The sequence below is a fragment of the Prorops nasuta genome, unplaced genomic scaffold, assembly GCF_024137725.1.
Source record: "Prorops nasuta isolate Cenicafe-Biocafe unplaced genomic scaffold, Cenicafe_Pnas_1.2 PNAS00173, whole genome shotgun sequence".
NCBI classification, from domain to species: Eukaryota; Metazoa; Arthropoda; class Insecta; order Hymenoptera; family Bethylidae; genus Prorops; species Prorops nasuta.
The window spans coordinates 36,724-47,500 of record NW_027116969.1 but is presented as its reverse complement, the minus strand read 5'-3'; positions in this window follow the sequence as shown (position 1 = coordinate 47,500).

Here is a 10,777-nt window from a genome sequence, read left to right as displayed (position 1 = left end):
GAGCGAGGCGTTCGCGTCCGCCGGCCAAAAGCAACGCGCCGCGTTGGACTTAGCCGCTGGTTGGACGGGTCGGCTCGCGAGCGAGGCTTTCGCGTCCGCCGGCCGAAAGCAATGCGCCGCGTTGGACTTAGCCGCTGGTTGGAGGGGTCGGCTCGCGAGCGAGGCGTTTGCGTCCGCCGGCCGAAAGCAATGCGCCGCGTTGGACTTAGCCGCTGGTTGGACGGGTCGGCTCGCGAGCGAGGCTTTCGCGTCCGCCGGCCGAAAGCAATGCGCCGCGTTGGACTTAGCCGCTGGTTGGAGGGGTCGGCTCGCGAGCGAGGCGTTCGGGTCCGTCGGCCGAAAGCAATGCGCCGCGTTGGACTTAGCCGCTGGTTGGACGGGTCGGCTCGCGAGCGAGGCTTTCGCGTCCGCCGGCCGAAAGCAATGCGCCGCGTTGGACTTAGCCGCTGGTTGGAGGGGTCGGCTCGCGAGCGAGGCGTTTGCGTCCGCCGGCCGAAAGCAATGCGCCGCGTTGGACTTAGCCGCTGGTTGGAGGGGTCGGCTCGCGAGCGAGGCGTTTGCGTCCGCCGGCCGAAAGCAATGCACCGCGTTGGACTTAGCCGCTGGTTGGACGGGTCGGCTCGCGAGCGAGGCGTTCGGGTCCGACGGCCGAAAGCAATGCGCCGCGTTGGACTTAGCCGCTGTTTGGACGGGTCGGCTCGCGAGCGAGGCGTTCGCGTCCGCCGGCCGAAAGCAATGCACCGCGTTGGACTTAGCCGCTGGTTGGACGGGTCGGCTCGCGAGCGAGGCGTTCGGGTCCGACGGCCGAAAGCAATGCGCCCGCGTTGGACTTAGCCGCTGGTTGGACGGGTCGGCTCGCGAGCGAGGCGTTCGGGTCCGACGGCCGAAAGCAATGCGCCGCGTTGGACTTAGCCGCTGGTTGGAGGGGTCGGCTCGCGAGCGAGGCGTTCGCGTCCGCCGGCCAAAAGCAACGCGCCGCGTTGGACTTAGCCGCTGGTTGGACGGGTCGGCTCGCGAGCGAGGCATTCGCGTCCGCCGGCCAAAAGCAATGCGCCGCGTTGGACTTAGCCGCTGGTTGGACGGGTCGGCTCGCGAGCGAGGCGTTCGCGTCCGCCGGCCAAAAGCAATGCGCCGCGTTGGACTTAGCCGCTGTTTGGACGAGTCGGCTCGCGAGCGAGGCGTTCGGGTCCGACGGCCGAAAGCAATGCGCCGCGTTGGACTTAGCCGCTGGTTGGACGGGTCGGCTCGCGAGCGAGGCGTTCGGGTCTGCCGGCCAAAAGCAATGCGCCGCGTTGGACTTAGCCGCTGGTTGGACGGGTCGGCTCGCGAGCGAGGCGTTCGGGTCCGCCGGCCAAAAGCAATGCGCCGCGTTGGACTTAGCCGCTGTTTGGACGGGTCGGCTCGCGAGCGAGGCGTTCGCGTCCGCCGGCCGAAAGCAATGCACCGCGTTGGACTTAGCCGCTGGTTGGACGGGTCGGCTCGCGAGCGAGGCGTTCGGGTCCGACGGCCGAAAGCAATGCGCCGCGTTGGACTTAGCCGCTGGTTGGAGGGGTCGGCTCGCGAGCGAGGCGTTCGCGTCCGCCGGCCAAAAGCAACGCGCCGCGTTGGACTTAGCCGCTGGTTGGACGGGTCGGCTCGCGAGCGAGGCATTCGCGTCCGCCGGCCAAAAGCAATGCGCCGCGTTGGACTTAGCCGCTGGTTGGACGGGTCGGCTCGCGAGCGAGGCGTTCGCGTCCGCCGGCCAAAAGCAATGCGCCGCGTTGGACTTAGCCGCTGTTTGGACGAGTCGGCTCGCGAGCGAGGCGTTCGGGTCCGACGGCCGAAAGCAATGCGCCGCGTTGGACTTAGCCGCTGGTTGGAGGGGTCGGCTCGCGAGCGAGGCGTTTGCGTCCGCCGGCCGAAAGCAATGCGCCGCGTTGGACTTAGCCGCTGGTTGGAGGGGTCGGCTCGCGAGCGAGGCGTTCGGGTCCGTCGGCCGAAAGCAATGCGCCGCGTTGGACTTAGCCGCTGGTTGGACGGGTCGGCTCGCGAGCGAGGCTTTCGCGTCCGCCGGCCGAAAGCAATGCGCCGCGTTGGACTTAGCCGCTGGTTGGAGGGGTCGGCTCGCGAGCGAGGCGTTTGCGTCCGCCGGCCGAAAGCAATGCGCCGCGTTGGACTTAGCCGCTGGTTGGACGGGTCGGCTCGCGAGCGAGGCGTTCGGGTCCGCCGGCCAAAAGCAATGCGCCGCGTTGGACTTAGCCGCTGGTTGGACGGGTCGGCTCGCGAGCGAGGCGTTCGCGTCCGCCGGCCAAAAGCAATGCGCCGCGTTGGACTTAGCCGCTGTTTGGACGAGTCGGCTCGCGAGCGAGGCGTTCGGGTCCGACGGCCGAAAGCAATGCGCCGCGTTGGACTTAGCCGCTGGTTGGACGGGTCGGCTCGCGAGCGAGGCGTTCGGGTCTGCCGGCCAAAAGCAATGCGCCGCGTTGGACTTAGCCGCTGGTTGGACGGGTCGGCTCGCGAGCGAGGCGTTCGGGTCCGCCGGCCAAAAGCAATGCGCCGCGTTGGACTTAGCCGCTGGTTGGACGGGTCGGCTCGCGAGCGAGGCGTTCGGGTCCGACGGCCGAAAGCAATGCGCCGCGTTGGACTTAGCCGCTGGTTGGACGGGTCGGCTCGCGAGCGAAGCGTTCGGGTCCGCCGGCCAAAAGCAATGCGCCGCGTTGGACTTAGCCGCTGGTTGGACGGGTCGGCTCGCGAGCGAGGCGTTCGGGTCCGACGGCCGAAAGCAATGCGCCGCGTTGGACTTAGCCGCTGGTTGGACGGGTCGGCTCGCGAGCGAGGCGTTCGGGTCCGACGGCCGAAAGCAATGCGCCGCGTTGGACTTAGCCGCTGGTTGGAGGGGTCGGCTCGCGAGCGAGGCGTTCGCGTCCGCCGGCCAAAAGCAACGCGCCGCGTTGGACTTAGCCGCTGGTTGGACGGGTCGGCTCGCGAGCGAGGCATTCGCGTCCGCCGGCCAAAAGCAATGCGCCGCGTTGGACTTAGCCGCTGGTTGGACGGGTCGGCTCGCGAGCGAGGCGTTCGGGTCCGACGGCCGAAAGCAATGCGCCGCGTTGGACTTAGCCGCTGGTTGGACGGGTCGGCTCGCGAGCGAGGCGTTCGCGTCCGCCGGCCGAAAGCAATGCACCGCGTTGGACTTAGCCGCTGGTTGGACGGGTCGGCTCGCGAGCGAGGCGTTCGCGTCCGCCGGCCAAAAGCAATGCGCCGCGTTGGACTTAGCCGCTGGTTGGACGGGTCGGCTCGCGAGCGAGGCTTTCGCGTCCGCCGGCCGAAAGCAATGCGCCGCGTTGGACTTAGCCGCTGGTTGGAGGGGTCGGCTCGCGAGCGAGGCGTTTGCGTCCGCCGGCCGAAAGCAATGCGCCGCGTTGGACTTAGCCGCTGGTTGGACGGGTCGGCTCGCGAGCGAGGCTTTCGCGTCCGCCGGCCGAAAGCAATGCGCCGCGTTGGACTTAGCCGCTGGTTGGAGGGGTCGGCTCGCGAGCGAGGCGTTTGCGTCCGCCGGCCGAAAGCAATGCGCCGCGTTGGACTTAGCCGCTGGTTGGACGGGTCGGCTCGCGAGCGAGGCTTTCGCGTCCGCCGGCCGAAAGCAATGCGCCGCGTTGGACTTAGCCGCTGGTTGGAGGGGTCGGCTCGCGAGCGAGGCGTTCGGGTCCGTCGGCCGAAAGCAATGCGCCGCGTTGGACTTAGCCGCTGGTTGGACGGGTCGGCTCGCGAGCGAGGCTTTCGCGTCCGCCGGCCGAAAGCAATGCGCCGCGTTGGACTTAGCCGCTGGTTGGAGGGGTCGGCTCGCGAGCGAGGCGTTTGCGTCCGCCGGCCGAAAGCAATGCGCCGCGTTGGACTTAGCCGCTGGTTGGAGGGGTCGGCTCGCGAGCGAGGCGTTTGCGTCCGCCGGCCGAAAGCAATGCACCGCGTTGGACTTAGCCGCTGGTTGGACGGGTCGGCTCGCGAGCGAGGCGTTCGGGTCCGACGGCCGAAAGCAATGCGCCGCGTTGGACTTAGCCGCTGTTTGGACGGGTCGGCTCGCGAGCGAGGCGTTCGCGTCCGCCGGCCGAAAGCAATGCACCGCGTTGGACTTAGCCGCTGGTTGGACGGGTCGGCTCGCGAGCGAGGCGTTCGGGTCCGACGGCCGAAAGCAATGCGCCGCGTTGGACTTAGCCGCTGGTTGGACGGGTCGGCTCGCGAGCGAGGCGTTCGGGTCCGACGGCCGAAAGCAATGCGCCGCGTTGGACTTAGCCGCTGGTTGGAGGGGTCGGCTCGCGAGCGAGGCGTTCGCGTCCGCCGGCCAAAAGCAACGCGCCGCGTTGGACTTAGCCGCTGGTTGGACGGGTCGGCTCGCGAGCGAGGCATTCGCGTCCGCCGGCCAAAAGCAATGCGCCGCGTTGGACTTAGCCGCTGGTTGGACGGGTCGGCTCGCGAGCGAGGCGTTCGCGTCCGCCGGCCAAAAGCAATGCGCCGCGTTGGACTTAGCCGCTGGTTGGAGGGGTCGGCTCGCGAGCGAGGCGTTTGCGTCCGCCGGCCGAAAGCAATGCGCCGCGTTGGACTTAGCCGCTGGTTGGACGGGTCGGCTCGCGAGCGAGGCTTTCGCGTCCGCCGGCCGAAAGCAATGCGCCGCGTTGGACTTAGCCGCTGGTTGGAGGGGTCGGCTCGCGAGCGAGGCGTTCGGGTCCGTCGGCCGAAAGCAATGCGCCGCGTTGGACTTAGCCGCTGGTTGGACGGGTCGGCTCGCGAGCGAGGCTTTCGCGTCCGCCGGCCGAAAGCAATGCGCCGCGTTGGACTTAGCCGCTGGTTGGAGGGGTCGGCTCGCGAGCGAGGCGTTTGCGTCCGCCGGCCGAAAGCAATGCGCCGCGTTGGACTTAGCCGCTGGTTGGAGGGGTCGGCTCGCGAGCGAGGCGTTTGCGTCCGCCGGCCGAAAGCAATGCACCGCGTTGGACTTAGCCGCTGGTTGGACGGGTCGGCTCGCGAGCGAGGCGTTCGGGTCCGACGGCCGAAAGCAATGCGCCGCGTTGGACTTAGCCGCTGTTTGGACGGGTCGGCTCGCGAGCGAGGCGTTCGCGTCCGCCGGCCGAAAGCAATGCACCGCGTTGGACTTAGCCGCTGGTTGGACGGGTCGGCTCGCGAGCGAGGCGTTCGGGTCCGACGGCCGAAAGCAATGCGCCGCGTTGGACTTAGCCGCTGGTTGGACGGGTCGGCTCGCGAGCGAGGCGTTCGGGTCCGACGGCCGAAAGCAATGCGCCGCGTTGGACTTAGCCGCTGGTTGGAGGGGTCGGCTCGCGAGCGAGGCGTTCGCGTCCGCCGGCCAAAAGCAACGCGCCGCGTTGGACTTAGCCGCTGGTTGGACGGGTCGGCTCGCGAGCGAGGCATTCGCGTCCGCCGGCCAAAAGCAATGCGCCGCGTTGGACTTAGCCGCTGGTTGGACGGGTCGGCTCGCGAGCGAGGCGTTCGGGTCCGCCGGCCAAAAGCAATGCGCCGCGTTGGACTTAGCCGCTGTTTGGACGGGTCGGCTCGCGAGCGAGGCGTTCGCGTCCGCCGGCCGAAAGCAATGCACCGCGTTGGACTTAGCCGCTGGTTGGACGGGTCGGCTCGCGAGCGAGGCGTTCGGGTCCGACGGCCGAAAGCAATGCGCCGCGTTGGACTTAGCCGCTGGTTGGACGGGTCGGCTCGCGAGCGAGGCGTTCGGGTCCGACGGCCGAAAGCAATGCGCCGCGTTGGACTTAGCCGCTGGTTGGAGGGGTCGGCTCGCGAGCGAGGCGTTCGCGTCCGCCGGCCAAAAGCAACGCGCCGCGTTGGACTTAGCCGCTGGTTGGACGGGTCGGCTCGCGAGCGAGGCATTCGCGTCCGCCGGCCAAAAGCAATGCGCCGCGTTGGACTTAGCCGCTGGTTGGACGGGTCGGCTCGCGAGCGAGGCGTTCGCGTCCGCCGGCCAAAAGCAATGCGCCGCGTTGGACTTGGCCGCTGTTTGGACGAGTCGGCTCGCGAGCGAGGCGTTCGGGTCCGACGGCCGAAAGCAATGCGCCGCGTTGGACTTAGCCGCTGGTTGGACGGGTCGGCTCGCGAGCGAGGCGTTCGGGTCTGCCGGCCAAAAGCAATGCGCCGCGTTGGACTTAGCCGCTGGTTGGACGGGTCGGCTCGCGAGCGAGGCGTTCGGGTCCGCCGGCCAAAAGCAATGCGCCGCGTTGGACTTAGCCGCTGTTTGGACGGGTCGGCTCGCGAGCGAGGCGTTCGCGTCCGCCGGCCGAAAGCAATGCACCGCGTTGGACTTAGCCGCTGGTTGGACGGGTCGGCTCGCGAGCGAGGCGTTCGGGTCCGACGGCCGAAAGCAATGCGCCGCGTTGGACTTAGCCGCTGGTTGGAGGGGTCGGCTCGCGAGCGAGGCGTTCGCGTCCGCCGGCCAAAAGCAACGCGCCGCGTTGGACTTAGCCGCTGGTTGGACGGGTCGGCTCGCGAGCGAGGCATTCGCGTCCGCCGGCCAAAAGCAATGCGCCGCGTTGGACTTAGCCGCTGGTTGGACGGGTCGGCTCGCGAGCGAGGCGTTCGCGTCCGCCGGCCAAAAGCAATGCGCCGCGTTGGACTTAGCCGCTGTTTGGACGAGTCGGCTCGCGAGCGAGGCGTTCGGGTCCGACGGCCGAAAGCAATGCGCCGCGTTGGACTTAGCCGCTGGTTGGACGGGTCGGCTCGCGAGCGAGGCGTTCGGGTCTGCCGGCCAAAAGCAATGCGCCGCGTTGGACTTAGCCGCTGGTTGGACGGGTCGGCTCGCGAGCGAGGCGTTCGGGTCCGCCGGCCAAAAGCAATGCGCCGCGTTGGACTTAGCCGCTGTTTGGACGGGTCGGCTCGCGAGCGAGGCGTTCGCGTCCGCCGGCCGAAAGCAATGCACCGCGTTGGACTTAGCCGCTGGTTGGACGGGTCGGCTCGCGAGCGAGGCGTTCGCGTCCGCCGGCCAAAAGCAATGCGCCGCGTTGGACTTAGCCGCTGGTTGGACGGGTCGGCTCGCGAGCGAGGCTTTCGCGTCCGCCGGCCGAAAGCAATGCGCCGCGTTGGACTTAGCCGCTGGTTGGAGGGGTCGGCTCGCGAGCGAGGCGTTTGCGTCCGCCGGCCGAAAGCAATGCGCCGCGTTGGACTTAGCCGCTGGTTGGACGGGTCGGCTCGCGAGCGAGGCTTTCGCGTCCGCCGGCCGAAAGCAATGCGCCGCGTTGGACTTAGCCGCTGGTTGGAGGGGTCGGCTCGCGAGCGAGGCGTTCGGGTCCGTCGGCCGAAAGCAATGCGCCGCGTTGGACTTAGCCGCTGGTTGGACGGGTCGGCTCGCGAGCGAGGCTTTCGCGTCCGCCGGCCGAAAGCAATGCGCCGCGTTGGACTTAGCCGCTGGTTGGAGGGGTCGGCTCGCGAGCGAGGCGTTTGCGTCCGCCGGCCGAAAGCAATGCGCCGCGTTGGACTTAGCCGCTGGTTGGAGGGGTCGGCTCGCGAGCGAGGCGTTTGCGTCCGCCGGCCGAAAGCAATGCACCGCGTTGGACTTAGCCGCTGGTTGGACGGGTCGGCTCGCGAGCGAGGCGTTCGGGTCCGACGGCCGAAAGCAATGCGCCGCGTTGGACTTAGCCGCTGTTTGGACGGGTCGGCTCGCGAGCGAGGCGTTCGCGTCCGCCGGCCGAAAGCAATGCACCGCGTTGGACTTAGCCGCTGGTTGGACGGGTCGGCTCGCGAGCGAGGCGTTCGGGTCCGACGGCCGAAAGCAATGCGCCGCGTTGGACTTAGCCGCTGGTTGGACGGGTCGGCTCGCGAGCGAGGCGTTCGGGTCCGACGGCCGAAAGCAATGCGCCGCGTTGGACTTAGCCGCTGGTTGGAGGGGTCGGCTCGCGAGCGAGGCGTTCGCGTCCGCCGGCCAAAAGCAACGCGCCGCGTTGGACTTAGCCGCTGGTTGGACGGGTCGGCTCGCGAGCGAGGCGTTCGGGTCTGCCGGCCAAAAGCAATGCGCCGCGTTGGACTTAGCCGCTGGTTGGACGGGTCGGCTCGCGAGCGAGGCGTTCGGGTCCGCCGGCCAAAAGCAATGCGCCGCGTTGGACTTAGCCGCTGTTTGGACGGGTCGGCTCGCGAGCGAGGCGTTCGCGTCCGCCGGCCGAAAGCAATGCACCGCGTTGGACTTAGCCGCTGGTTGGACGGGTCGGCTCGCGAGCGAGGCGTTCGCGTCCGCCGGCCAAAAGCAATGCGCCGCGTTGGACTTAGCCGCTGGTTGGACGGGTCGGCTCGCGAGCGAGGCTTTCGCGTCCGCCGGCCGAAAGCAATGCGCCGCGTTGGACTTAGCCGCTGGTTGGAGGGGTCGGCTCGCGAGCGAGGCGTTTGCGTCCGCCGGCCGAAAGCAATGCGCCGCGTTGGACTTAGCCGCTGGTTGGACGGGTCGGCTCGCGAGCGAGGCTTTCGCGTCCGCCGGCCGAAAGCAATGCGCCGCGTTGGACTTAGCCGCTGGTTGGAGGGGTCGGCTCGCGAGCGAGGCGTTCGGGTCCGTCGGCCGAAAGCAATGCGCCGCGTTGGACTTAGCCGCTGGTTGGACGGGTCGGCTCGCGAGCGAGGCGTTCGGGTCCGACGGCCGAAAGCAATGCGCCGCGTTGGACTTAGCCGCTGGTTGGAGGGGTCGGCTCGCGAGCGAGGCGTTCGCGTCCGCCGGCCAAAAGCAACGCGCCGCGTTGGACTTAGCCGCTGGTTGGACGGGTCGGCTCGCGAGCGAGGCATTCGCGTCCGCCGGCCAAAAGCAATGCGCCGCGTTGGACTTAGCCGCTGGTTGGACGGGTCGGCTCGCGAGCGAGGCGTTCGCGTCCGCCGGCCAAAAGCAATGCGCCGCGTTGGACTTAGCCGCTGTTTGGACGAGTCGGCTCGCGAGCGAGGCGTTCGGGTCCGACGGCCGAAAGCAATGCGCCGCGTTGGACTTAGCCGCTGGTTGGACGGGTCGGCTCGCGAGCGAGGCGTTCGGGTCTGCCGGCCAAAAGCAATGCGCCGCGTTGGACTTAGCCGCTGGTTGGACGGGTCGGCTCGCGAGCGAGGCGTTCGGGTCCGCCGGCCAAAAGCAATGCGCCGCGTTGGACTTAGCCGCTGGTTGGACGGGTCGGCTCGCGAGCGAGGCGTTCGGGTCCGACGGCCGAAAGCAATGCGCCGCGTTGGACTTAGCCGCTGGTTGGACGGGTCGGCTCGCGAGCGAAGCGTTCGGGTCCGCCGGCCAAAAGCAATGCGCCGCGTTGGACTTAGCCGCTGGTTGGACGGGTCGGCTCGCGAGCGAGGCGTTCGGGTCCGACGGCCGAAAGCAATGCGCCGCGTTGGACTTAGCCGCTGGTTGGACGGGTCGGCTCGCGAGCGAGGCGTTCGGGTCCGACGGCCGAAAGCAATGCGCCGCGTTGGACTTAGCCGCTGGTTGGAGGGGTCGGCTCGCGAGCGAGGCGTTCGCGTCCGCCGGCCAAAAGCAACGCGCCGCGTTGGACTTAGCCGCTGGTTGGACGGGTCGGCTCGCGAGCGAGGCATTCGCGTCCGCCGGCCAAAAGCAATGCGCCGCGTTGGACTTAGCCGCTGGTTGGACGGGTCGGCTCGCGAGCGAGGCGTTCGGGTCCGACGGCCGAAAGCAATGCGCCGCGTTGGACTTAGCCGCTGGTTGGACGGGTCGGCTCGCGAGCGAGGCGTTCGCGTCCGCCGGCCGAAAGCAATGCACCGCGTTGGACTTAGCCGCTGGTTGGACGGGTCGGCTCGCGAGCGAGGCGTTCGCGTCCGCCGGCCAAAAGCAATGCGCCGCGTTGGACTTAGCCGCTGGTTGGACGGGTCGGCTCGCGAGCGAGGCTTTCGCGTCCGCCGGCCGAAAGCAATGCGCCGCGTTGGACTTAGCCGCTGGTTGGAGGGGTCGGCTCGCGAGCGAGGCGTTTGCGTCCGCCGGCCGAAAGCAATGCGCCGCGTTGGACTTAGCCGCTGGTTGGACGGGTCGGCTCGCGAGCGAGGCTTTCGCGTCCGCCGGCCGAAAGCAATGCGCCGCGTTGGACTTAGCCGCTGGTTGGAGGGGTCGGCTCGCGAGCGAGGCGTTTGCGTCCGCCGGCCGAAAGCAATGCGCCGCGTTGGACTTAGCCGCTGGTTGGACGGGTCGGCTCGCGAGCGAGGCTTTCGCGTCCGCCGGCCGAAAGCAATGCGCCGCGTTGGACTTAGCCGCTGGTTGGAGGGGTCGGCTCGCGAGCGAGGCGTTCGGGTCCGTCGGCCGAAAGCAATGCGCCGCGTTGGACTTAGCCGCTGGTTGGACGGGTCGGCTCGCGAGCGAGGCTTTCGCGTCCGCCGGCCGAAAGCAATGCGCCGCGTTGGACTTAGCCGCTGGTTGGAGGGGTCGGCTCGCGAGCGAGGCGTTTGCGTCCGCCGGCCGAAAGCAATGCGCCGCGTTGGACTTAGCCGCTGGTTGGAGGGGTCGGCTCGCGAGCGAGGCGTTTGCGTCCGCCGGCCGAAAGCAATGCACCGCGTTGGACTTAGCCGCTGGTTGGACGGGTCGGCTCGCGAGCGAGGCGTTCGGGTCCGACGGCCGAAAGCAATGCGCCGCGTTGGACTTAGCCGCTGTTTGGACGGGTCGGCTCGCGAGCGAGGCGTTCGCGTCCGCCGGCCGAAAGCAATGCACCGCGTTGGACTTAGCCGCTGGTTGGACGGGTCGGCTCGCGAGCGAGGCGTTCGGGTCCGACGGCCGAAAGCAATGCGCCGCGTTGGACTTAGCCGCTGGTTGGACGGGTCGGCTCGCGAGCGAGGCGTT